This window comes from Equus caballus, chromosome 22 (genome assembly GCF_041296265.1).
Source record: "Equus caballus isolate H_3958 breed thoroughbred chromosome 22, TB-T2T, whole genome shotgun sequence".
In the NCBI taxonomy this organism is placed as follows: domain Eukaryota; kingdom Metazoa; phylum Chordata; class Mammalia; order Perissodactyla; family Equidae; genus Equus; species Equus caballus.
Genome location: NC_091705.1, coordinates 41,474,050 through 41,501,935, shown reverse-complemented (window position 1 = coordinate 41,501,935; position 27,886 = coordinate 41,474,050).

Here is a 27,886-nt window from a genome sequence, read left to right as displayed (position 1 = left end):
AAAATACCATCTCTGGGACCGGCCTGTGACCAAGTGGTTAAGTTCACATGCTTTACTTTAGCCACCCAGGGCTTCGCTGGTTCAGATCCCAGGCGCAGACATGGCATCACTCGTCAGGCCATGCTGAGGTGGCATCCCACATAGCACAACCAGAAGGACCTGCAACTAGAATATACAAATATGTACTGGGGGGCTTTGGGGAGAAGAAGAAGAAGAAGGAAAAAAAAAAAAAAAGACTGGCAACAGATTTTAGTGCAGGTGCCAATCTTTAAAAAAATAAATACCTACCTGTGGGCTTTATTGAGCATTTCATTACTTTTTGACACCTATAAGATGCTCCGGGATCACCTTGTATATTTCCTACCCTAGTCCTAGAATCAGCCATTTCTCCACAAAGTCTTAGCTCTCTTTATTGGAGAATGGTATTAGAAATTAAGATCTGGGTGCTTGAAAAACATGAATTACCTGAAGTGGCACAAGAAGAAGTGAAAAATCAGAATAAGCCTAAATTTTTTAAAGAACTTGATTTTGTAATTAGAAACCTTCTCATAAAGTCAATTGCAGGCGCAAATGGTTTCACTCATAATTTCTATAAAATATTTAAGGAATAAATACTACTAACCCCACACACATTCAGAAAACAGAGGAGAGAACACTTGCTAACTCATTTTTTGAGGACGTCAAAATACCATGATACCGAGAGCAGACAGAGATATAACAAGAGAAAATAACCCTACAGATTAACACCTCATGAACATAAATATAAAAATTCTTAACAAATATTTTTAAATAGAATCCATTATTATATATAAAAGAAGTAAAACATTATGACCAAGTAGGATTTAATCCCAGAAATGCAAGGTTGGTTTACCATTTGAAAATTCATCAATATAATTCACCGTATATCAGGAGAAAGGGAAAAAATACTATTGGCCAAACAGATGCAGAAAAAGCATTTGATTAAAATCGATCCTCATTCACGATAAACACTCTCAGCAGAACAGGAATAAAAAGAACTTTCTTAACCTGAAAAGAGACACCAAAGAATAACTTAAACTTTCACCATTCATGTTAATGGTGGAGGGCTCAGTACTTTCCCCTAAGATCAGGGATAAAGGAATGATGTCTGGTCTTACCACTTTCATTCAAATTGTCCTGAGGTGCTAGACACTGCAATAAGTTAAGGAAAAGCAATAAAAGCCTTTCCTAGAAAGGGAAATTTTTGAACTGTCTTTATTTGTAGATGGTATGATCATGAAGATAAAAACTCCTAAGAACTCTGCAAAAAAGCTACAAGAACTAATGAACGAATTTATCAGTATCACAGGCAACAAGGTTAACATATAAAGATCAATTGCATTTCTAGATACTATAAATAAATAATTGGTAAATGATATTTAAACATATGATTTACAAGAGCATCAAAACCCATGCAATATGGAGGAATACATTTAATCCAATATATGCAAGATCTGTACATTGTAAATATAAAATATTGCAGAGAGACATTAACGAAGATTGAAATAAATGGAAGCACATACATGATCATGGATCAGAAGATTCAATACTGTTACGATGTCAATTCTCCTTAAGTGGTCTACAGATTCAAAGCAATGCCATTCAGAATCCCACTAGGCTTTTGTCAAACTTGACTAACTGATTCTAAAATTTATATGGAAATACAAAAATCTAGAATAGCCAAAACAATTTTGAAAATGAACAAACTTGGAAGTCTTATACTATCTGCTTTCAGGACTGACTACAACATTATCGTATTTAAGATAGCGAGGTATTCATATGAGCATACACATACAGATCAATGACATAGATTAGCAGGTCTAGAAATAGAACCACGCATATCTAGTCAATTCATCTTTGACAAAAGTGCCAAGATAATTGAGTGGGGGAAAGGATAGCTTTTTCAACAAGTTGTGCTGGAACAACTTGATATGCATATGGAAAATATGATGAACCTTGACCCTTAGCTGACACTATACACAACATTAGCTTGCAAGGGATCATAGACTTAACCGTGATTGAAAACCACAGCTCTCTACTGCCTCTCTACCACTAGAATGGCTAAAATTAAAGTAACTGACAACATCAAGTGTTGACATGGATGTGGAACAACTGGAATTCTCAAACTTTCACGCTGCGAGTTTAAAATGGTACAACCACTTTGGAGAACTTTTTGGCAATTCCTCATAAAATTAAATATATACTTAGCATGCAATCTAGCAATTCCACTTCTAAGTATTTATCAAAGAGAAGTGAAAATGTATGTCTACACCAAGATTTGTACACAAATGTTCATAGCAGCCTTACTCACAATAAACTTAAAATAAACTTAATGACAGCTTTACTCACAATAAGCTTACAAACTGGAATCAATCCAAATGTCTATCCACAGATGAAAGGATTAAAAAACAGTGGTATATCCATACAATGAATAAATTCATACCACTCAGCATTAAAAAGGAAGGAACTTATAAGACATGGATGAATCTCAAAAACATTATGCTAAGTGAAAAAGCCAGACACAAAATAATACATAATGAATGATTCCATTACATTAAATTCCAGTATAGGAAAAATTACAGTGACAGAAAGCAGATCAGTGTTTGCCTGGGCTTGAGGAAGGAGCTGTGAGTGAAGAGAATTGACTAGAAAGAGGCACAAGCAATTTCTCAGTGTGATGGAAGTGTTCTAAACTTTGTTGTGGAGGATACCCAGGCATATACATTCTTGAAAACTCATCAAACTGTACACTTAAAATGGGTGCATTAGTCAAATGCATATTATTATATGGGGAAAGTGTGTTATTCCCTGATAAAGTTGTTGTAGGGAGGGAAAAGTGCTTTGTAGAGAAGCCAACGTTTGGAGTCATCCTCTGTGTCTTCTCTTGACATACTGTGTTTAGCTGCTTGAAGAAAATAACCAAGAAAAAGTTGTTCCATTAGGATACAACTGTATCTGAGAGAGCACACAGAACTTGAGGGCTGTCTACCCAAGTGTACACCTATATGACACTAAAAGTGATTGTCAGCTACAGTGTCACAAAGGGTCTATTTAACTGCAGAGATCACAAAATCTTTCCCCATGGGCTGTGTGTAGGCTCATAGATGTGCCCCTTTTCCTCTTCATAACTCTATTTTTTTTTAAAAAAAGAAATTCTTGCCAACATTCTAATATTGGGAGATTTTACATAAAAATCTAGATTTTGGATTTAGCTTATAACGTTGAGCCCTTGTTCTTCTATGGAACGTTGAGTTGAGCTGACAACGTTAATCAGGCCCTGTGTGCTCCAACATAATGCTGCCAAGGACCCCGTGAGGCAGCATCCCTCATTTATGTCACCAGATGGACCCTGGAGTGTGTAAGCTTGTGCCCCCTGTGAAATCTTCCTGGTACCTCCCCAAGTGTCATGCTCAGAACAACACTCAATAAATGCTGGTGAGTGATGGAACCAGATTCTTGGCTGTTGACACCAATGGAAAGCCCCCACTTTTGCTCAGGGATTTGGGGCCTTTTGTTACACGTTCCTCAAATCTTCTGAAACAGTGGCTTTGGTCTTCACGCTTCCTTTTATTTCTTGTTTTCTTCAGTTTCTTCCTCATTTATTTTACTCCTCCTTCCTTCTTCTTTTTCCTCACCTCCTCCCCTTCTTTCTGTTCCCACTTCATTGCACAATTGGTATGATAGTATTTAAGAAACAAAAATAAGAATATTTAAAACTAGATTTAAAGAATTTAGACCAGGAAAATGAAACATTCAATAGACTCTGTTAGAAACAGAAGGTAGATAAATAGGCATAAGGTCATAGAAAATTTGGATCTGTGTTTCCAGGAAAGCACATTTTCACAGTGACTGATTTTTACTATAGTTTCACTGTCCTAGGTGTCTTCGAACCCCCTGAAATTATAGGTAGAGTTTTGTGGTGTGTACATTTTCCCTCAGAGAATACCCTTTGTTTTTCTCGGATTCTCAAAATATTCATGACCCCAAAAGAAATATGAAACACCGCTTTAGCCATAGCTGTCCTATCTTTCTATGACAATAATCACTGGGACAATGTTATGGGTCTCTAATAACACCAAAAGTGGAATTTACATTCAACACTAAGAAAACATTAAGAAAGAGTGGCCTAAGTGTGAGGAGTAGACTACAGCTATGTACCGTTCGTAGTGAAAGTGAAATTGGCGAGGGCTTTGTATATACCATAGTTTCATCAATGGTATTTTAATTCAGGTATACTAAGGAAATAGTCATGAATGTTTTGAAAGATTTAGCCACAAGAAAGTTCATTACTGCGTTATTTGTAACAGTGAAATACTGAAACCACTTATATGTTTAACAACAACAAATTGCCTTAAAAAATTACGGTACATCGATGCAATGGTATACTTTGATATCTTTCAAAATGGCGTGGAAAAATATTAATGACATGCAAAAAGAAAAATCATCCCAGATCAGAAGTCAGCAAGCTATGGCTACGGGAAAAATCCTGCCCCTCACCTGTTTTTGTAAATGGTTTTTTCGGAACACAGCCACACCCATTCGTTTTCCTATTGTCTGTGGCTGATTTCGTCCTCCAGCTGTAGAGCTGAGGAGCTGTGACAGACCTTATGCTAGCAAAGCCAAAGTTATTTACTATCCGGCCCTTTACTGAAAAGGATTGCTGACCTCCGTTCTATATCATTAAGCGATATAGTAGTGTTATTTGAGAGAGAGAGAAGGAAATAATCAAAGTAGATATACTAAAATGATAAACAGTGGTTCTCTTGGGTGATAGAAAAACAGGTGATTTTCATCCCTTTGTTTTTCAGTATTTTCCAAAATTTATACAGAATTATTACTTTTGCCATTAGGCACAAATTTTTTTTTTTTAAATTTTATAATGCCATCAAAATAACCCTCCTCTCTTTAGCCTTCGGCAGTTCTCTCAGTCTCCCCATCTCTTCTTGTGCCTGCTCTGACGACAGAAGAGTCTTTAGTTCTTTTGTTGAGTGGCTGTGAAGCCACCGATTGGCCTGTAACCAGATTCTATTCAGTATTATACCTGGGAAGATATAAGAAACAGGAAAAGAAGAACAGGGCAACAGTGCTGGGAGAAAATTAAGATCTGCAGACGTGACATTTTCTAGGAATCAGTCTGTCTTGGTTTCTCCTATAATTATTCACCATTTTGTTTACAAATGGGAAATAGCATTCTACTGTTCAGTGTCTTCCAAGAGACTGAAGTTAATTTGAAATAATCCTGCAGCAAAAGCACCAATAAAAGCATCTGGAAGGCCCTGATGCCGTACCCTCTGGCTACTGACACGACATTATTGATACACAAATCAAAGCTGACTGCTCTGGTAACACTGAGGCTCCTGGCAGCGAGAGCTTTCAACAGAGAAGGTGTTCCGTTCTTAAGACAGGACCAACTTAATACAACATCTCATTGGAACAGGCTCAGTTAAGACATTAAAGGGACCCCAAACAGAAACTTTAAGCCCCCTTCCTTTTTTTTTTTCTTAGATGAAATGGGCCTACCAAAAAAAATCATAAATAAATAAAAGAAGAAGAAATTCAAACTATGCTTAAGAATAGACTCATGAGACATACAGGAGGCTACAAGCGTAATGTGATTTGAGGGCTGTCACAAGATTTCACCTGTCAGAGTCTGTACAGGAAACTTCCAGCTGCCTGAAATTTTCACCATTAGAGACATTTCTTCGAGACACTTTTATTTTTAAAGGTTTTGCTCAAATATAGAATTACTGAACTTCTGAATTCAAAGGGTCTTTAGAGGTCACAAACCCATTCCTGAACTGATATGTGAATCCCTTCTCCAGTACCCCTCTAAGACATTGCCTAGCCTTGGTATGAACTCCTCCCATGACGGGGAACTCATTACTTTGAAAAAAAAAAGCGACTATTTCATTTTCAGTGTGTTTTCATTATAGAAAATGCTTCCTCGTGGTGAACTAAAATCTGCCTTGCTGTAATTTTCATTCTTTGATCATTAGTTTTGATCATTCTTTGAAAGCATTAGTTTTCATTCTTTGATCATTAGTTTCATTCTTTGATCAGTATGTGTTTCATTCATTCAAACAAATATTTACAATGCACCCTCTTGGGCATTGTCTACATAGTGGTGTTCCAGATAATCGAGGTTCCTGCTCTCACGGAGCTTATATTCAGTGAGGAAGACAGCCAGCACACAAATAAACCGACTGATAAGCAAGATCACTTCAGACTCAATCAAGACAAAGTGAAGTGATAATGACCAGAGGGAGTGGGGTGGGGCGGCTTTAGATGGAGGCTGTTATTACTTGAATTCTGTCCCCCCCTAAAATATGTTGAAGGTACCCCTGGCACCTGTGAATGTGACCTCATTTGGAAACAGGGTCCAGGCATTGATATATTTTAAAAAGCCCTGCAGGTGATTTTGACAGCCACACACAGAGAGCTTTCTGGGCCTGGTAAGTAGTTCAGGACTTACTCTCTAGGCAATGGGAAGCTGTAGGATACTTTAAGTTCTTTGGAAACTCTACTCCTTTGTAGTATGACATCCTTTCGATATTTGAAAGCAGCCCTTGAATGCTGCTCCCCTCCCTACGCCCCGCCTCTTCTCCTCTGTCTTCTCTTGTTCTCGTATGCAATTTGGTTTAATAAAGGTCTATTACAGACCCAGCAGGAAGCCGTGAAAGTAGAATACCTCAGTATGCTTTAACGGGAGAACACACACTTTGTTAGCTTAGCTAGCCCGGTGGTTCCCAACCTTTTCTTCGGTCCTATGAGGCTTACATCCCATCGCCACCCCTCCTCCATGTGGGAGGTTAGCAGAGAATCAACGATGGAACAGATTTGAACCCTGCCCCTTCCTACAGCAGAGGTTTTGTTCCTCTCTCCTACCAGTCGAGAATGATTGAGTTGACTGATACCCAGAAGAGACCCAAGTGCTCAAGAAATCTTGAGGTGGGGAAGGAAAAAGATTCCAGGATTCATTCAGAAAAGATTTTGAGGCTCTTGTAAGCACTGTACCTGCTGAGGCCAGGGCTCCTTGTTCTGGGTAGGGGCAGGGGGCCTCAGGCAGAGTCACCTGCTGCTGGGGTGGGGACTGCTTAAGGCCGATGGTTGTGGTGGAGTCACTGCAGACAGACTTCCTCAGCTTCTGGGGCTGAGAAGAGAAGAGACCAAGGAATGTCATTCATGAAGAGGAAGGTTTGAATACTTGATATTGCAGTTTCTCCCCAGTGTATCCTTGCTTTTAGTTCCAAGCTCTATGTGGAAATCCCTTCTCAAAGCAGATGCATAAGACAACATTCAGGCTGTGTGCTGGCACATGCTTTTTCCTTTCCAGAGACTGGCAAGAATCGTTGATGAACACAGAAGCTTGATGGCTCACCATGCCACAAAACCCAAAAGATTAGAGCAACAAATTGCAAATTTGTGAGAAGGTAGACTGGTTACCTACCTGTATGTCTCTTCACCCAGTATTATAAAGACCCCTATATTGTAAAAGTGTTTGCTCATTGCCCAGGTCCACAAAAGAACTAACTCTAGAAGGAGTAGTGATAGCCATTTATTATCTTACCAGGGTATGCACTGGTAAGGCTCAGCCACCTGTTTACAGCCTAGATCTGTTCTGATTGATTGGTACTTGATGTTAAATATTTTTAATATTACTTCTTCATCTAAAGGCACATACAGAGTCCTAATATGGCAGAAGAATGGTAGTTCTCAGACTCACATCCTTGGAGGACAATTATTGGGTTGTCTATCAAACTTTCAATGATCACTGTCTTCATTTCCACTCTACTCCAATCCCCAGGGGGGGACTCTTAGAAACTCCTTTCTCCAGTGGCTTTGGCCCCAGTCCCACCATAACCACATTGACTGGCCCAGCGGTGGGAGCTGCTCAAAGCTTCTTCTCTAGGAACTGGGTTCAGGTCAAGGAGAAATTCAGTCTCTGTCTCTATCCTGAGGTCTCCCTCTGTGTCTCTCTGTCTCTCTATCTGTGTCTCTCTTCTTTTCTTCTCTCTCTTTATAATGCAAAAACTTGGGAGTTGTCAGTAGCCATATTATATGGTCTAGAAATTGAGAAACAGAACAAGGCAACTTGCAGTAAAAGAAAAGAATGTATCCAATGCCATTAAGTTATTTGTAATCTACATCAAATTATATTGAACCACTTCAAGTTGCCAATATTTGACCAGCTGAAAATTGACCATGATTAATAAAATTGACATGAAGTATATTTCTACCTGTACGATTTAGGATTTATAAGGGGATTGTTCTTTTCAACTATCTCTGATAATTGATTTGTTTTTGTTATTGTTTATTTTCCCTGCAAAAGTAAATATTATGGTATCCTCACACAAACTGTGAATCCTTCTTCTTAGATACGAATTTCACCAGAGACATGACATACCCGAAACAAGTGGAAACATCAATTCGGCCTTGGGACTATTCTGCGATGGTTTAAAATGTTTGTTCTGGGTATCTGAATCCCAAAAGTGGGCCTAGAGGGAGACACAAGTCCATTTTAGGGGAACACCAAGTAGGAGCCATGCTATAAGCTAACCCTCAAACAGCACGGTGAAGCCTCGCTGCAGGCTTAAGAGTCTCTGTTGAGACAGTTTCTGAGAACCTGGATCCAATAGGGAAGGGGAAAAATTGACAATGGGTACTACACCAACGGATGGGAGAGTAAATGCTGAGATGGTTGGAGGGGCGCCTGTTGCTTAAGATTCAAAATAGTAAGGACACATTTCTGGAGGAGATTGTAACCTGACAACAAATGGATACTGGTTGACAATTCAAAGAGATCTGGACACTGTCTGGAAGTTGGAGAAGCTCTCGAGCATGTTAAGAGGGCATCATTATAATCAAAGAATGTTCTGGTACCTACATGGTGGTGTGCAGAAGGAATAACGCAGCACTCTTTTTTAAAGCCATGTGAAAAAATAGCTGCAGAATCATCTTGTCACAAAGTTGTCCCAAGCTTGATTTGTAAGTGGCTCTGTGATAATATGCTACTTTGAGGGACCCTTGGTCACCTCACTGTCATTAGAAACACGCTGCTAGAGCAGAGGTCAGCAAATACGCCCCATGGGCTAATTCCAGCCCGCCACCTGTTTTTGCATACCCCATGAGCTAAAAAGAGTTTTTGCATGTTAAAATAGTTGAAAAAAATCAAAATAATGATATTTCTTGACATTGGAATATTATATGAAATTCCAATTTCAGGCCATACACAAAGTTCATTGGAACACACCGACACTGATGCATTCACACATCGACTGCAGCCGCGTTCGCGCTGACAGAATTGAATAGTTACAACAGAGACTATATGGTCTGAAAACCTAAAAAATTTACTATCTGGCTCTTTACAGAAAAAAGTGTGCCAACCCCTGGGCTAGAATACCCTCACTTTTGCTTCTGGAAGGCTTTTCAAGCAAGATGTTGTACCTAAAAGGAGACAGCTTGGTCTTCATCAAACTTAAAGAAGAGGCTATGCCTGCTTTGTGCCTGCTTATTAATAAATATCAAAATTTGGCCTGACATTTGCCTTCATTGGAACCTGTTTGTGAATTGTGGGGGCAGACTCAAAGCTGACACTTTTCTCTACCTGTTGGGAGTTAATGATATTGACCCAAAAGAATCTACTTATAGAAAGCCCAACTTGCTTAGATCACTTTGCTGCAGATGCCCCAAGAGGGTCAGAATTGAGAGATGGAACAAAATACTCATTGATATTTTAGTACCTGGTTCCAGACCTTTCCCAAGACCCAGCTGTTTTACTGCCCTTGCGCCCCATGAAACATTGAATATCTTTAAAATAAATGACTTTTGTTTTGCTTAAGCCATGCCCAGCAGATTTTTATCACTTGCAACCAAATAGAATCCTTATTTCTGCACTCCTGATGATCAACAGAAGGGGATAAAGACATAAGAGTTGCAGTTCACTTTATGGAGCCATAAGATCTTCCTGAATTATTTAGTTAACCGTCCGCTAGCACTTATGACAAGGTACCTCTCACACTTAACCAAGAAATCTCAGTTATTAAAGTGACGCTTTATAATCTTTGCATTGGGCAACACCACGGCAAAAATACTGACACATTTTAGGTAAGATTGGGACCATGTCGTGTGTTGATGGGTGATAAGTAACATACACCCTAGCTGTTTTTAAGTGAAGCCAAGACATCACACACCAAAGACAACGCAAATGTCTCATCCGTTATTCACAGATCATTCTAAAGATTCAGCAGGTGACTGAACAAACGTTCCAAAAATGTCAGCAGGGTCTGCGCAAATACCCTGCCAAGAGCCAGTGCTTCACTTTGCCTGTTGCGCCTTATTCTCCTCATGGCATTTGCCTTCCTTATCCTCACACCCACCATCACTACCACCACCCCCACTCTAAGTCACCCGTGCTGGCATTCCCACCAGTCTCACTTTTAGCTGACAATACCAGTAACTATTTGAAAGATGTGCAGAGAAGACAGCAGGGGTGTGCTCTCTGCGATGACATACTGGATCCGTAAACACCTTCACGCAGGCCTGTCCCAGTTGGTGGATAAATGAGTCCCCGCTTTAATTATTAAACAAGAATTGGCAAGAGTCAACAGATAGGCACTTTATAAGACAAGATATGTTTCCAATACTAAATTGAACTGGGTGTAACTTAGTCCTGACTCATTCATTTTCGTCATCTCACTTATCAAGAAATGAGGACTGAAAACAGCCTGCTAACCAAATGACATGGCGACTTCCAGGATCACTGCCATGGAAAGAACATTTATGAATTTGCTATAGATAAAGCATTTTGCTATTTTGTACCTGCTCCCGACGACGTTCATGGTTTGATGAACTCCGTGGTTCTTCTTGGTGGGAGTACCTATGAGTCCGGGGAATTCTGTTTCTAGCCTACTCTACTGATGGAAACACATCAGTTTCAAAAAGGCTGTGCCCCATAGAGCACTCACTTTTCCTGCACTAATTCTAATAAATCCAGGAGAGAGTGCAGCGCGAAATGGATGGACCCAGGCCTGCCTCAGTATAATGGGGCTTTTATGCTGACATGCTCCATTAGGGACCACCACACACATCTTCCTCAATAAACAAGCTTACTGCTCAAGTAATAAAGTCATTTATGGAGAGAAGTCAGCCAAAAGACCAGGACTTACGAGAGGTTCTCAGAGAGGAATCACACTGAGTTAGGTTGAAAGAGAATCCCATAGATTCAAATCAAAAGACCATCTTTCAGCTGGGAGCCCTAATTCCTAAGGTCCCATTACCTTACATTTTCTTCCTCAGTTCAGAAAGAAAGGACCATCTGTACTGTCCCAAATAGGGAAAGGAAATTTGGTGACTTTAAAGCCAATTATGCCCTTTCTGAATATTAGAGTAGTTTTCTCTGCCTTTTCCAAAACACAAGAATTTCTGATCAAATAAGAATTTTTCCACTTTTAATTAGCCCCTTGTGTTCTGAGAAGAAAAGCAAGGGTGAAAGTTATAAAAAGGCTCTTATTTAAAGTCATTACAAGGGTTTTAAATTTTTTAGCTCTACTGATTATTAAAAGATGTCACAAAGAAGCGGGCATTTCCCTTTCTCTGGGTTCTTGTATATTCTGTGGTGGAGAGTAATTCTATGCCTGACATAGGACCTTGCAAATCCATGAGATACAGGAAGGGTGTCGACAAGGGGTGGATGTGTGATGAAAGAGAAAACTTCTTTTAGGACATGGATGCCTGAGAAAGAGATTGGAAGTCCCTAGAATGCTTACTGACCTTCACAATGTACCAGTGGCTCTTAACAGGACTGAATATATGCTAGTGATCATTGCTGTGTATGTATGTGTATATGTATGTATATATACATATACATATATATGTATAGGGTATAGAATGTAGGATATGTACATATAAATGTATAGATATATACGTAAATGCATGTATCTATGTGTCTCTGTGTATTTAGATGTCTAAATGAGGGGGTAAGAACCTCTGTACTTTTTGGGAAGGCAATTTTGTACCTTTTTCTCTTTTATTAAGGTATCGCATAGATGTGGTAATGTGAACGGAACTTTCAGTGCACAGTGTCATGAAGTTTTACATGTTTATGCTTAGCTGACCATCATGCAGATTAAGATATAAAACACTCCCAAGAGCTGAGACTTAAATGCAAGTCAACCAGCTCAAAGCAGTTCTTTCCTGTGCATCCCACAGAGAAGAGGGTAACACTGTCAGCACTGACCAGCATCTAACCAGAAGGGAGTGTCCCTGTCCTTACACTTTCAACGTTGGTGTTATTATAAATAGCTCTGGGGAGGTAGAAAGTTCCCAGTGAGTAGATGCTGGCAGATGTCAACCCAACAGGCAATCTCCAGCCCCTGCTTCCTGATGGGAAGGGGTCCTTCCACAAGGGAGTCTGAAAACACCAGCCAGCCCTTTCGCAGCCTCCCTTGCAGCTAGTCCCCATGACTATGTTCCAGCCAATGGGAACTGAGGGGCTGTCTGCTGGGGCCTTCTGGAAGAGATCTTCCCTGCTGATAAAAGGGAGATATATGAGCTAAAAGTTCTGTCTCATCTTCAGCCAGTCATCTGTAGACATGGTGCAGAGAGCCGGGGCAACCGTCCATGAGGGAAGACGATGCCAATATGCTGAGGACAGTGGGAAGATGGAGGCCGGCTCCTTGACAACGTGATCGAATCCTCAAACCAGGAGTTAGGAAACTTGTGTTGTTAGGGCACAGATAGTAAATATTTTTGGCTTTGTGGGCCACACACAGTCTTCACTGCACACTCCTCCTCCTCCTCCTCTTCCTCCTCCTCCTTCTCTGTCTTCCTTTTCTCCTCCTCCTCCTTCTTCCACTTCTGTCAGTTTTCCAGCTGTACAAAAGCAGACTATGGGGTGGATTTGACCCCCATGCCATAGTTTGCTGACCCTTTCTCTAAACAAACCCCACATCCATCTATCTCCGGAATTCTTATTAAGGAATAAGATTTAAAAAACAAACTGTTTTTTAACCTACTCTAAATCAGATATTCTGTTACTTGCAACTAAAAATTACCACAATATTACAGTGCATCCACTTTCTCAGACTTACTCCACATCTTAAAGAAAAAGGAATAATAGTGAAGGAAATATTGGAGAGGCCAAGAGGAAATATACCACAAGCATATAGGATTTTCTTCTCAAAATGTACTGGCTCCTGCTGCCTTGGAGAAATAGGACTGGAGGGAGGGACAAATGGCTGTGGAAAGCAAGGACCAAGAGCTGATGGTATACAACTCTTTGGAATACTAAGGCAAAAAGGATTCTACAAATTCTTAAGAGCAGGGCCCAAGTAACAGAATTTTCTCACCTGAACAACTCAAATGGCTTGCAGCTTGCATCTCATTCCTTTCAACACCATTGGTGATGCTTAGTCTTACATGTCAACTTGGCTAGACTCTAGTACCCAGTTATTCAATCAAACACTCATCTAGGTATTGCTCTGGAGGTATTTTGTAGATGTAGTTAACATTTGCAATCAGTTGGCTTTAAATAAAAGAGATTATCTTGGATAATATGGGTGAGCCTCCTCTAATCGGTGGAAAGTCTCTAAGAGCAAAACTGAAGTTTTCCTGCAAAAGGAGAAATTCTGCCCCAAGACCACAGCATCAGCTCCTGCCTTGAGTTTCTCCCCTTCCAGCCTGCCCTCTGATTTCAGACTTTCCAGCCTCTACAATCATGTGAGCCAATTCCTTGAAAGAAATCATGTATATACAGTTGATACTCATTTTTCGTGGATTTCGTATTTACGAGTTCGCCTACTCACTAAAATTTATCTGTAACCCCAAAATCAATATTTGTGGTGCCTTCATGGTCATTCATGAACATGCGCAGATGGCAAAAGATTTGAGCCACCTGATGCACGTGTTCCCAGCTGAGGTCCAATAAGGCGATGTTCTGCCTTCTTGTTTCAGCTCTCATACTGGAAATGTGTCCTTTAGCAGTCTATTCAGCGCTACAACTTTTGTGCATTTTGTCAGGGATTTCTCTGTTTAAAATGGCCCCCAAGCATAATGCCAAAGTTCTGGCTAGCGTTCCCTAGTGCAAAAAGGCTGTGATGTGCTTTTTGGAGAACATATGTGGGTTAGATCAGCTTTGTCTGAGCGTGAGTTATAGTGCTATCGGCCGTGAATTCAATGTTAATGAATCAACAATTTATTTTACATAAGGTGTCTTTAAACAGAAATATGTATAAAACAAGGTTACGTATTGATCAATTGATGAAAATATTGTGGCCAGAGGCTCGCAGGAACCTCATGCTGGATTTCCCGCAGGAACAATGTCACTAACTCAGTGTTTGCAGCAACTTTATAGATTACAACTACCACAAATAATGAGAATCTAAGAATCAAATATATATATGTAAATGTATATGTGTATGTATAAGTATATATGTGTGTATATATGTTACATATGCTTATTTCTCTGGAGAATCCTGACTGATAGACCAGCTTACCAAGTGTGGGCTCTCTAAGGGGAGGTCAATCAGGAAACTGTTCAAGGCTCCTAATCCCCTCAGGGTAAGGCCTAAACGTACTATCACAGACCACTCAAGGCCAGTGGGGATCTGAGCCCTCAGACCTCTGCAGCCTCGCCTTTCCTTTCTTTGACACGGATCTGGCCTTCAGCTGAACTTGGTCACACGCACCACCTCATTGCCCTCTTCCATCTGCTTTTTGTCTCTGCACTGTCTGACCTCTGCCCACTGCTTCAGCCACAATTCATAACCCTCTGCCCCTCACTTGCCCTGTACCAGCATCTCTGTGCAAACCTCCCTGTGCCAGCATCCCTATGCCAGCATCCCTGCACTAGTATCTTCGTATCAGCATCCCTGTACTAGCACCTCTATGCCAGCATCCCTGCACTAGCATCCCTGCACCAGCATCCCTGCACCAGCATCCCCATGCCAGCATCCCTGCGTCAGCCTCCCTGCATCAACAGCCCTGCACGAACATCCTTGCACCAGCCTCCCTGTGCCAGTATCCCTGCACCAGCATCCCTGGTTTCCCGTAGCTCAGTCCATCTCAAGCCATCTCAAGTTTGTCCATGTTTTCCCCTAGAATGTTCTTTCACTCCACCTTTGTTAGTTACAACTTACTCCTCTTCCATAACCCAACTCACACATCACTTCCCCAGGGAAGCCTTGCATCGTCTCCCACACTAGATTCTCCTTGCATTGCTTACCTCCATCTATAGCACTTGGTACAATTGCAATTTTTATCAATTTTGGTTATTATTTAATCAGTGCAGAGGTTCTTAATAACTTTGTTCCATGGATCCCTATGGCATTCTGGGAAAGCCAGAATAATATTATCAAACGCATGGTATAAAATACATAGGATTACAAAGAAACTTGCATTTCAATATAATTGGTTATCAAAATATTTTCTTAAATGTAGCATAGTAATAAATGTGCTTCTTTATTAAGATATTAAATAATAAGATCTAGTGGAAGGTCTAATAACTACTATAATTTTGAAGTGGTGATAAGTACAAGTGATATTTTACAGCATCTGCAACAACTGTAATGAGACATAAAAATACGGAATTTATATTGGTGAACAAAGTCACAGATATTGCTAATTCTACTGGATTTGTTGCTTATATTCATAATGGAAGGGAATGCTAAACATTAGTTAAGAGTTTCTGAAAGTAAAGCTGTCATTTTTTTTTCCATTCAAGTTCACAGATCCCCACGCACTCCTGAATCCATCTGTATTCTCTAGATTACGGGGTCTGGATTTGCGTCTGAATTCTCCATTTGATCATAGCTCTGAAAGGACGGTCATATCATGTGTGATTTTGCTTACATTGTATCCCCAGTATTTAGGACATCATAAGTACTCAATAAAAAGCTTTTGAAGGACAAAATGGAAAGAAGAAAGGACTCCATTGTCTACTTGTCCAGTGCTTTACAACTTTGAAACTCAGGTCACTTTTTATCTCCCTCAGATAACACTCCTTCTCTGCCAACCCGTTGGGTTGGTTCCCCCTTCTCTGAACACTCATGAAGTACTTTATTCCGACCTAGTTCTTCCTGAAATGGTCAATTTAATTATCTGTCTTCTTATTCATACATTTTTGATTGGGAGTTTTTTTTAAGGGCAAGGGTTATGTCTCATTTAGCTCTCTTCATCATCAATATTTACCAATGCAGGAACCACGACTCGGTTTTGTACTCAATGGATTTTTAAACGGAACTGAATTTCGTTCTCTCCTTCTTTCCCACAGAGGTGACATCCCTGCTCTTCTTTTCGTGCCACATGGGATCCCAGGCTGCTCCATGACCTGTTCCCTTTGCCTTCTATGCTTGCAGAATCTCTCCTTAGTGGGTCCACAGGTCAGGGTTCATGCAATTGCACATTCACGGAATGGCTTTGAAACACACCCATGAGCAGGAGCAATGATATGCATTTCATAAATGGTAAAATTTACCTTCTTTTCTTCCGTCACTAAGAAACTCGGGACACATATGTTCTTCGGAGTGTGAATAATTTTTGAAAGAACCCAAAATGCTGCATATCCACTTGCATTTATCCCACTCAGAAGAAGAGAGCCAAGATTCAGTGGCCCCCAGAGCCTCCTGACCTGAGTGTCAGGGATCAGAAACATGGACAGAGCCTCTAATCTCCTGCTCTTGTGTCTCTGTTGAGTCTGCCAGAGCGATGGACGCTGGCTGATTGTGACTTAAGTCTGTTCTGTTTGTCCATGTGTTTCTTTGACAAGTACCTCTGTTGGAGGGAGGATGGGAGGAAAAGGAAAGTACTTTGGAACACACACGCAGTTAAAGCAGTGGCTTTGGACGAAGGGTTGCTCTACACCAACTATTTCCCGATCTAAATAAATGCAAACCTTGTTCACTCACTTTAATTGCTGTATGAACACACTGCTTTTTGTTTATCCATTTCCCTGTAGATAGGCATTTAAGTTTTTCTAGTTTCTCCGCATTACAGACAGAGCACGTTCATTTTCACAGGAGTCTCTTTGGGTACATTTATGATACTTTCTCTAATGAACATACTCTGGAGTGGAATTTCTGGGTCACGGAGTATATGTATCCTAATCTGCATCGGATACAGCCAAATTCTCCCCCATACGCTTGTACCATTTACACTCCCACCAGCAATATGGAAGGGTAGCTACTGTTCCACATCCTTGACAATATTTGATATTGTCAGACTTTTTCATTTTGCCAATTTGAGGGGTGTGAAATGCAGACCATTGCAGTTTTACGTAGCACATCTCCGACTGGTGCACCTTAAAACTACTGAGAATCATAACTACTCATAAGTGCCTTTGAAGCATTAAGGACACAGTCACGATGAATCTGCCCAACAGCCACGTAAGATAAGTATGACTCTGCCATATCTATAAATTTGCTTTCAACTCCACAGCTAGAATTCCAATCCAGGCTGCTTTAAAGCATATACTTAACTACCCTGGATTACAGCCACGCCCTCCCTCTCATATCGCCACGTAGGCAGTCACTTATTACTAAAGACTGAAATTCAGTGCATGCAGCCATCAACCATTACTTGGCACTTTCTCTCCTTGTCACATCTCTTTAGCTAATTTATAAACCCAAGAGTGAGACAGCTCTTAGCCCCAGTGCCTAGCACAGTTGCACAGAGTAGATTCATAGTATGTGTTTTTTATAACAAAGACAATAATGGTGGTAATAAAACCCCAGTGAATTTCACGTAGATTGCAAAGTTATGTGGCTTAAATGCTTTCTCTTTTTATGGAATTAAGCTCCAAACAGGTTAGAATCTTCTGTACGCAGTCATTCCACATTCTCCCAGAGTCTCCCTTGCAAGCTGGGACTCTCTCTCTCCTCTCTTCCTTCTTCCCTTCTCTCTCCCTCAGTCTCAGTCTCGGTCTCTCTCTGTTTCTCCCTCTGGTCTCTCCTCTTTTTCTTGGTATCTGATGGAACTTGAGGCTTTTTTTACGTTGTTTGTTTTTTTCTTTTTTGACCGTCAGGGATAAATTTGCTTTGGGGATTACTTGTGAGAGGGCTGGAGGAGTGAGAGGAAAGTGTTCTGATAGAAGTAAGGCAATAGCCAGATAGAGTTCCTTGGGGGTGGATGGTTTTGTCAACTGTATTGACTGATTTTTACTTTAAACTGGACACATCTGCTGAGGGACCAGGCAGGGGGGATGTCTTTTTATCATTCAAGACTCTCCGCAAGCTGGGCTTGCATAGAGAAAGCCCAGCTTGATTTAGAGCTGGGTCCCAGTTGCCTGAATGAGGTCTAGGGAACCAGACTTTCCATAACACACTGCGGATTAGTCATTCGGTGAGCAGGTGAATATTTGCTTTTGCAATTGTGCCTCCCTAAATAATCTAGATAGATATAAAAACAGCGAATTCAGCTGCTTGTGAATAGTATGGATATTTGAGCTTTTGTGCGGTACCAATCCCTAGCAATATTTTTTTGTATTAAATACTATGAATCCACTTCACCTGTCAGCACTATTCAAAACACAAAATGCAGTATGAATAGAAAGGATGTTCTGGGATCTTTCAGATGATTACTGTTGCTAGGAAAACCACTTCCTGATATCTTTGTGCTTGCTCTATGTGTCTCTCTTTGTGTACAGCTTACAGTGACAAGCAAATTCATAGCATGGTATTGGGGAGGAATTGGGAAAGTTTAGAAATATTTAAAGAACACTGCTTAAAGTTCAAAAGGGAATGTCGTCTAAAATAATAGTTAAGAGTTATGCCTGCTTTCATGTGGAGAATTACAGCTTTCAAAGGAGAGCAGGGGGGCTGCATTTGTGTTACGGTGGGGCAGACTTTCAAGCCATTCTAGGCATCATTTTCTGGAACCTCAGAACTGGGTTATGCTTTTTTGGTGCCTGAGGAAATGACCGTCTTTTGCTCCTCGTGAATATTATGCCAATTATTGTTTCTATAGTGTCAGTTCTGCTTAAAGTCGCAATTCGACAAGACTGATGGGAGTGAATTGTGCGAACTCTCTCTGGGATGTAGCTGGGAATGAAATCAGAGCCCCGTGAGATAAATCCATTCATTCATTCGCTCAGGACAAGCCATTCTTCCAAACTCTGCACCAGAGGTGAGACGCTTATCCCTCATGTTGGAAACAGGAACTTCCTGGGAGGGGCAAAAGCAAATATGGCCTCAGCGCTAGTGCCTAGCACAAAGACTCCCCCAAGACACATATGAGATGAATGTATAAGTAACAGTAGTGACACCACATTAAGCTCTGTGCTGTGCCAAGAGTCACGCACCATCTCCAGAGAATATTTGCAAGTTGAGGGACCTGGATCACGTATTTCACCCGTCGAGACCTCTCTGTTCGCATCTGTAAAATGGAGATCACATGCCTTTCTACTTAATAAGGCTGATGAGAGGCCCAATGGCAAATGCATGCAAATAACTTGATAGCGGCTGGCGCATATTAAAGATTTCATTAAATGTTGCTTTCAAGATCCAGGAAAGGAATAACCTGCCTTAACATCAAGTCGCATTGTTCACATAATTCTCACTCGTTCTCACATCATGCATCTCACTGGTTCTTCACAGAATTATGTTCTAGATGTTGATTTACCAGTGTTTTCTTGAAATAGGTCAAACTAGATAATCTTACTGGAATAGCTTACTGGGTTTTTTTAAGCCAATAATGTAATAATAGTGATAATTTTAATAATGATAATGATAAAATGAACACTTCTCAATCATTTAAATTAACCATGCTATTTCAAATTCGTTCTCTCCTTTGAACCACCCCACCCAGCAATCTTGATGAAACAAGAGTAGGAAAGAGGAAACTGAGGTTCAAGTCAATTTGAAGATATGCTTAAGGGCCCCAGTGAAAATAGCACAGAGGCGGCGCCTCCTTGTCCTCTGACTTCCCATCCCACACTTGTTCCGTGTGCATTACTGCCGAGGAATTCTAGAGCAGGAAGTGGAGAAGAAAGCCAAGGGAGTGCCCAACAGCACTTCGATGATAGACCCTGGTTCCAGTCTCTGAGACCCCATCCTGAGGTTGCCACTAAAATTTTTTCATATCTTGACTCCAGGAAACATTGGGATAAACTATGTCTGAAATTACGCTGGGGAACCAGAATATTAGCAAGTGCCTTCGAATCAGGGACTTCTCTGTCTAGGTTTCAGTCCCCCAGAGGACGTGGGACACTCTCATTCCAGGGCCATCAGGTGCAGGGACAGACTGTGACATCATGTGGGCTGTAGGATTTTAGGGATACCAAAAAATGTGCTTTTATTCTAAGTATCACCCTCTGCCAGCCCTACAACAGAGCCTGGTGTTTCTCCCTTGAAGAAATTGAGAGCAAGTACCTCCTGTCTGGGAAGGGCAAATCCATCAAAATACTGTCTGCTCATAGGACCAGATCTTGAGCTGATTTGTCAGCGTAGCCTGGTCCCCATAGGGACCCCATTCAAGTGGAAGGTGGGACTGTTGCATTTGGGAAGGAAGATCTGGAGTCCGGGCTGCAGGTGTGTGGTATCACTGAAAGCAAAGACGGAAAGCAAAGCAGGAGGTGAAGATTCATAGGGATAAACATCTTCCTATTTTGCCTGGGGCAAGAGTTGACTCTATTCTCTTTGGATCTGAAATATAATGGGTGGAAAGCACTTCAAGAATAGCCTTGGGTGACATATGCAAGAAGCCCTTACCTCATAATTGCTACATCTGATGTTTTTGCCCAATGATTGCTGGGAAAATCAAGACAAATACATCCCAAGCTTCCGGCCCACTCCTCGCGTAAGTAAACTCACTCCCCTTGAGGTGTAAACTCAAGGTCTTTCATCCCAAGACGCTGCCCCTTGCTGCTGCCTTCCTGGCACTGAAGATAAACTCTGCATGGCACTTGATGGATGTGTCTGAAGGGGGTGGGTGGGGACCCAGAGATACCAACAGCTCCTAGACAGGGGTGGGGCTGTGATCAATGGGGTTCAGTTTATCTTGTGGCTCCTGCTGAGCCAGGCTGCCTGATGAGTCCACCCCCAGAGTTAATTTGCAGTAAAGAAGACAAGGAGTTCCGTCACATTCTGACAGACACTCGTTTGTACTCACCACTAACATTTTTTGAGTGCTTCCTATATGCTAGGCACTATGCTATGTGTCTTCTGTATGTTATCTCTGATGTGGAAACAAAGTGTGAACATTACAATTTAAATGTTTGAGGCAAGGGTTCATGGTTTATCCCTACCATGCTATATAAATGTAGATATTTAAATTTTTAATATTAAAATTAGTAAAATACAACTTGTAATTCTAGTCCCAGAAACTTTTCCTAAGGGAATAATCAAACAACTGTAAAAAGATACATGTGCAAAATGATATTGCTGGAAAGTTTGTAGCATAGAAGAATTGAAAAATAAACTATAGGCCCATCAACTGGGGATGTGTGCATAAGTGTGTGTAGGTGTGTGGATATGTATGTTTATGTGTGTGGGTGTATGTGAGTGTATGTGTGTATAAATAGACATGCACATACATATGCACATATATGTGTACACATGCATATATACACACATGTGCATGTGCACAAATGCGTATGTATATATATTACGTAGGAGGTATATTTAAGATAGTCAAGATATATTTTAAATGAAAAAAGCAAGTTTATTAAAATGCTATTTCCAAGGGGGCCGGCCTAGTGGCGCAGCAGTTAAGTTCGCACGTTCCACTTCTTGGCAGCCCGGGGTTCGCCAGTTCAGATCCCAGGTGTGGACATGGCACTGCTTGGCAAGCCATGCTGTGGTAGGCGTCCCACATATAAAGTAGAGGAAGATGGGCATGGATGTTAGCTCAGTCTTCCTCAGAAAACAGAGGAAGATTGGCAGATGTTAGCACAGGGCTAATCTTCCTTGGGAAAAAAAAAAATGAAATAAAATAAAATGCTATTTCCATATCCTTGCAGTACATATTAATAAAAACCCAAGAAGGATATCTGTATCTATCTCTCTATCCATCCATCCATTTATCTATCTATCTATCTATCTATCTATCTATCTATCTATGAGCTGCTCACAGTAATTTTTTCCAGATGGGGCAGGGAGAAGAATTTACGGGGAAAGACGTTATCTTTCTACTCTATATACTTGTGTATTTTTTTTTTAAATAATAAGCACGTATTGATTGTGTAATCAACTTCTCCCCAATAAAGCTATTTACACTTAGGGGACAGAGACCACAGGCATGCCATATACAAGTTGTGTGGCAGTGATATATCAGCCATTTAATTACCACCAATAGTGATGAAATTAGCCAGTTTCACAGGTATCGACACTTCTGGTCCTTAAGTGATTTTATTTTCTTCATTTGCCTGACTAACTATTTTCATTCAGGGCATTTAACACATCCAAATGGTGCTTAAATGTATAAAGGAATCTTGGGAGTAAAAGAGCAAGTCACTCAGGGAAAAATAAGCACGTTGTGGGTCAATACGCTCATTTTTATAGGCTAAAGGTCTATAAAGGCAGCAGCCTGCAGTAAATACATCACCCATTTTGACGAAAACAGCATCAACGAAGGCCCTCTTCCAGGCGGAGCTGTGCATGGTATCATGACTCTTCTTGCACGCTTTCCCACCTCTAAAGACCCAAATGCCTGCGTGGGCGTTAGGGACCAGGAAGTCTCAGAAAGGCTTGTGCGAAGCCTCTTTGCAAAGCTCTCACTGGGCTCCCAAGGCAAGGTGGAAATATATGGATTAGGGTGGTGTTAGCGCTACGATCAATTGCAATTCCACCAAACACAAGTTTTAAAACACAGGGCAAGAGTCTTAAGCTCTCTGTACCTCAGTTTCCTGATCTTTAAAATGGGAACAGTACTCACCTCTCTTGAAAAGAGAGATGCCTGTACCACCGGTCACACAGTGGTCGATGACCAGTGCCAACAACTAGTTGAATTCATATCAGTTCACTAAACATTTATTAAGTAGTTATGTCGGACCATGGACTCTAGGAGGCTCAGGGGAATGGGAGAGCGGTACAAATTCCCCTCAGGCCTCAAGGTCTTCCAATCTAGAAGCAGTTATTTCTTTTCTTTCTTATTTTTAGTTCTTTATGTTCTGAGACATACCACCACATCAGAGTTAGAAGGCCTGTTGCAAATAATGTGTTACTGCCCCTAAAATACTAAAGTTTCTACGTGGTTTTCAATTTTTATAAATTTGAGAGTTAAAGATTATACATATGACACGGTCTCTCTTTTTTCTTTCTCTCTCCTCCCTCCCTCCCTCCCTTCCTTCTCTCTTTCTTTCTACAGCTTTATTGAGATAAAATTTATATATCATACAATTAGCCTGATATACTTTCTTCAGTGGTGGAAAAAGGTGAGCAGTTAGAGTCAGCACAGGGAAATGATACATAAACCGAAGTCTTCCTTACCCGTGCTGTATCCTCACTTGGTATAATGCACTTCTACAAATACCATGTTAAAAAATAGCCTTCTTTATTCAGCAGCAGATTATTCCTTTTGTGGATGTGAAGGGGAAGAGACGGGCATCAAAAATCAGAGGGCGTCATTGCAACTGTACATAATCCATCAGGCGTGGTGGGGTAAGAAAAATGAGGATGCAATCCACTTATCTAATGGAGTGCTAGAGGGAGAGGTTATGAATATACTCCTTCTCGCTGGGAGCTTTAAAGAGCGTGGATGGAGACAGATACAGGATCTAATTTGTTGGGTAGATAAGAGAATTAATTGCTGTTATCCACCACAAACACAAACAGAGGGTAGGGTTGGGGGCGGCTCCAGCTCTTCTCCTATGCTGGGGGAAGACTTCCTGCAAGAGGCGGGGCCTCGGGAACAATGTGACTGATGCAAAGGGAAGAGTGTGCCAAGTCCCAGGTCACAGGGAATTCCAGGCCTTGGAGGGAGGCGGTCACTCTCCTGCCTGCTCCAATGTGCCTTGTTATAGAGAGATGCACTTAGTGATGACAGCTAGTAGAGGTAACATTTTCCCTCCATCTGTGCACCATTTTAATCAAATGGTAGAGAACTCAGAAACATAAACACATGGTGTCTCTCTCTCCGCCACTTTGTCTTTCTCCCTTTCCTGCAAGAGTGACTCATGGTAGACAATTACTCTCTGCCTCAGATCTGTCTAAGGGACGGAGCCAACGGAAGGAAGATTAAAACGCAGAAAGAAGAGGACAACAATTACATCAAAGAGCCAGAGCCCCATTGAGCACCTGGTGGTGGGTCTGAGCAAACGGCTCCAGGCTAGTGCTCAGGCATGATGAGGCCGTGTGCTATCATTAGGTGTGACCCCTCCTTAACGACTTTATGAGCAGATTTCCTGGCTAGTGTGAAAGTTACCAATATGATGCCTGATGCTGAGGAATAAAGCCAGCAGTTTAATTTATTCGGGCTCCAGATCACTCTCGGAAGGAATCAGATCTCTATCTTAAGGTGCTACAGAAGATTCACAAGCCAAGTGTGAAAGGAATGTTATTTTTCAACAACAAATTAATTTTTATATCAAGCCTTTTTGCTGCTGGCTGGAAGAAACAATCTCAGTCAATTCATGGTTCCTCAATCAACTCATAGTTTTGTGTCAAAGTTCGGGGACACATGTAGAACAAAGACATTGGGATGGGGTAATTTGGTCTAGACTTATGCACTCCAAGATGGTACCCACTTTAGTGGCCCCTAAATAGAATTAAAATTAACTAAAGTTAAAAGTTCAGTTTCTTGTTGCCCTAGCCACATTTCAAGGGCTTAGTTGACTACTGGCTATTATACCGGACTATGCAGATGTAGAGTATCTCCACTATCACAGAAATTTCTCTTGACCACAGCTGGTCTACACTGTCATCATCTAGCATCTTAAGAATTTGATGAGATGTCTTCATTCTCTGTTTTTCAGCCGAGGAAACTGAGACTCAGAGAGCTTATATAACTTGCCTATGTTCACTCAGATTCGAGGTAGCCAAACCGGAAGTGGAACTTCTTCCTGGGGTGTGTATAACTCATTTACCACTTCCTTCTCATGCCCCTCACAAGTCTGGGAAATCTGAAACTAGTCAGAGAATGAGGTAAACAGGCTCTTCATCCATCATTCCCAATAAATTAGTTATAACACAAACTTATGCCCTCTTTTACTGAGGTTTTCAGATACTCAAATGGCCAGAATGCTGAAACTCAAAAAAGCTTATTCTCTGCATGTCTACATTACAGTTCTTCTCTGAGGAGTGATGGCTTCTTGGTTAAGCTTGGATGAGGATAAAAAGGAAAGTCCCCGAATAAAAAGCACATCAATTAATACAACAAAATATTATTTATTCCCGATAGGTCTAATTGAGAAGGTCTGGACAGACGAAGGCATGGTCAGAGTCGACCTAATTGCCTCAAATGAGTTCAATACTTTGAGTGTAGCTAAATGACCATGTCCAGATCTTAGTGTCTTAGCCCATAAAGTTTATTTCTCGCTCACACAAAGTCCTCTGAAGGTTAAGCAACATTCTAGAGCAACTCCACGCCAAGACTCAGTGGTCGCTGAGCCCATGGCCTTTACACTTGCCACCAAAGGGAAGAGAGAGCGTGGAGGATTCCACGGGGGCTTTGCACTCCTCAGTGCGATAAGCGGCACGTATTTCGTCCCCCACAGCAGCACTCACACCGGCTGCCTCACTGTAAGGCAGTGGGAAAGGCAGAGGAGGGCATGGACCAGTGGGTGGGCATCCTTGGCTTTGCCACACTGGTTGGTTAAAATGATTGACAATGACAAAGATAGCAATACTTACTGAGCACTTGCCTGTACCTGTATTGAACTCTGGTGTAATATCTCATTTAATGCTCACAAAAGCCTGTGAGGTAAGTGCTATTCTTCTCTCTCTCTCTTAAAGATAAGCGCAGGGGAGCATAGATGGGTTGAGACGTGATTGAGGTCAAATGGATAAGAGATGGCAAAGCCAGAGCTCAAACTCAAGTCTGACAAATATCAAACCCATGACTTTAATCTCCGTAAGATACTGCCTCCCTGCTGTATATGTTGTTGGGAAAATTTGAGGAGAAAGAAGATGTCAGAAGCTCAGGCTTGGTTAAACATCCAGATTTTTTTTAAGGAAAAATAAAGTTGCCTTCTAGAATAGTGCTGTCTAATAGAACTTGGTGCAACGATGGAAATGTCACTATGGCAGTATGATCCAATTCTGGTAGTCATGAGCCACATGTGGACACTGAGCACTTGAAATGTATCCAGTATAACTGAGGAACTAAATTTTTAATTTTAATGTAAATTGCACCAAGATGGAAAATGGAATTAATAGTATTGTAATTCAACTTTCTAGGTGGGAATGCTCCTTCTTCAAAAGCAGAGTGAAGTTCTTTGCGGTCAGAGGCCATAATTTACTCTTCTTTATATCTCCTTTAGCTTAGGCAGAATGCTTTGCAGATAAAGGTTCCTCAGTAAATATTTATAGATTATTACTTGGTGCTGATCCATTGCAGGCCTTTCTGGCTTATTAAGAATGCGGAATTGCAGTGACCAACTCTGCTTGCCTAGAAAGGGTCAACACAGCTCTAAAGCTCTATCTAACTAGCAACTTGCTTCTTGTTTTCATTCTTTCTGCAAAACTGAGCATCAGAAATGAGATATGTTTTGGTATTTTCAGAGGCTTCTTCCAAGGCTTTAAAAAAATGACTGTTTTTTTTGAGGGGGGAGTGCCAAGTACCGTATTTTCCATACTGATTTTTTAAAAGGAAAATGAAGACCTAGTTTAAAGTGCTTTCACACCAAACAGGAGCAGAGTGAAATGGAGAAACTTAATGGATCTCTTTCTGTGAATAAAATGACAGATAAAATATCTATTTTGCTCACATATTTTTCATTCACAGACAGTTCATTTCAGTAAATATCTTACCACCTGCACTTGTCTATTTTCCAAGGTTTTTGGGAAATTTCCAATAAGTTCAGTTGGACTCTATAGTTGGTATTTATGAGGCTGTGCTTAAAGGGAAATTGCATCAAGGATATCATCAGCTCAATTTTTTCTGTGTTTTTCTTGAACGTGTAGTTGGCAAGCTTTCAAAACCCTTATCGGGTCATAACTCAAAGATACACGTGGCCTCCACAGCTGGGTTAATATTGACAAAGTGCTCTGTGCCCCCAGCTTTTTTCTTATACGTCTCTCTCCTGTGGCTCCTGTCTTTTTGTAGGCCTTTTAAAACCGGAGATTAGAAAAGGCCAAGTCTACACTGACAGAAAACACCTTTTGTGTTCTCCCCACAGTGGATCGCCTCTAAAACAGGCTCTGTTGGTCCTTAGAAGTGAGTTGTAAGGTTTCTAAATCTCTCCACCAGAGTTTCTCAACAGCAGCAGTATCAGCATTCAAGGTCACGTAATTCTGTTGCGATGACTGTTCTTTACCTTGTAGGATGTTTAATGGCATCCCTGGCTTTGACGTATGAGATGCCAGTAGCACCCCTCCCCAGTCGTGACAACCAAAAACGTTCTTAAGATGTTGCCAAATGTCCCCTTGGGGGCAATACTCTGCCCCCACTTCTCCTGGATGACTCATACGTATGTTTCACTTCTCGGCTCACATGCCATCTGCAGGGGGACATGATATGGGTCACGTTCTGTGGTTGTCACTCTTTTAGGACCTGTGAAGCATAAAATCTCAGATTGTAGCTACCCACTCATTGATGACCATGACCCCCAGCCCTAAATTATCACTGTGATGCACATGACAAGGACCCAGTGAAGCTTTTCCACTAAGTAACTTGCTTTGAGAATTGACTCATACTTTCAGGGTTGGAAATGCTGATCACTTTTCCCTCTTCATCACACACAAAGAGCCAACAGCCCCCGCACATTCCTAGAGTCCACTTG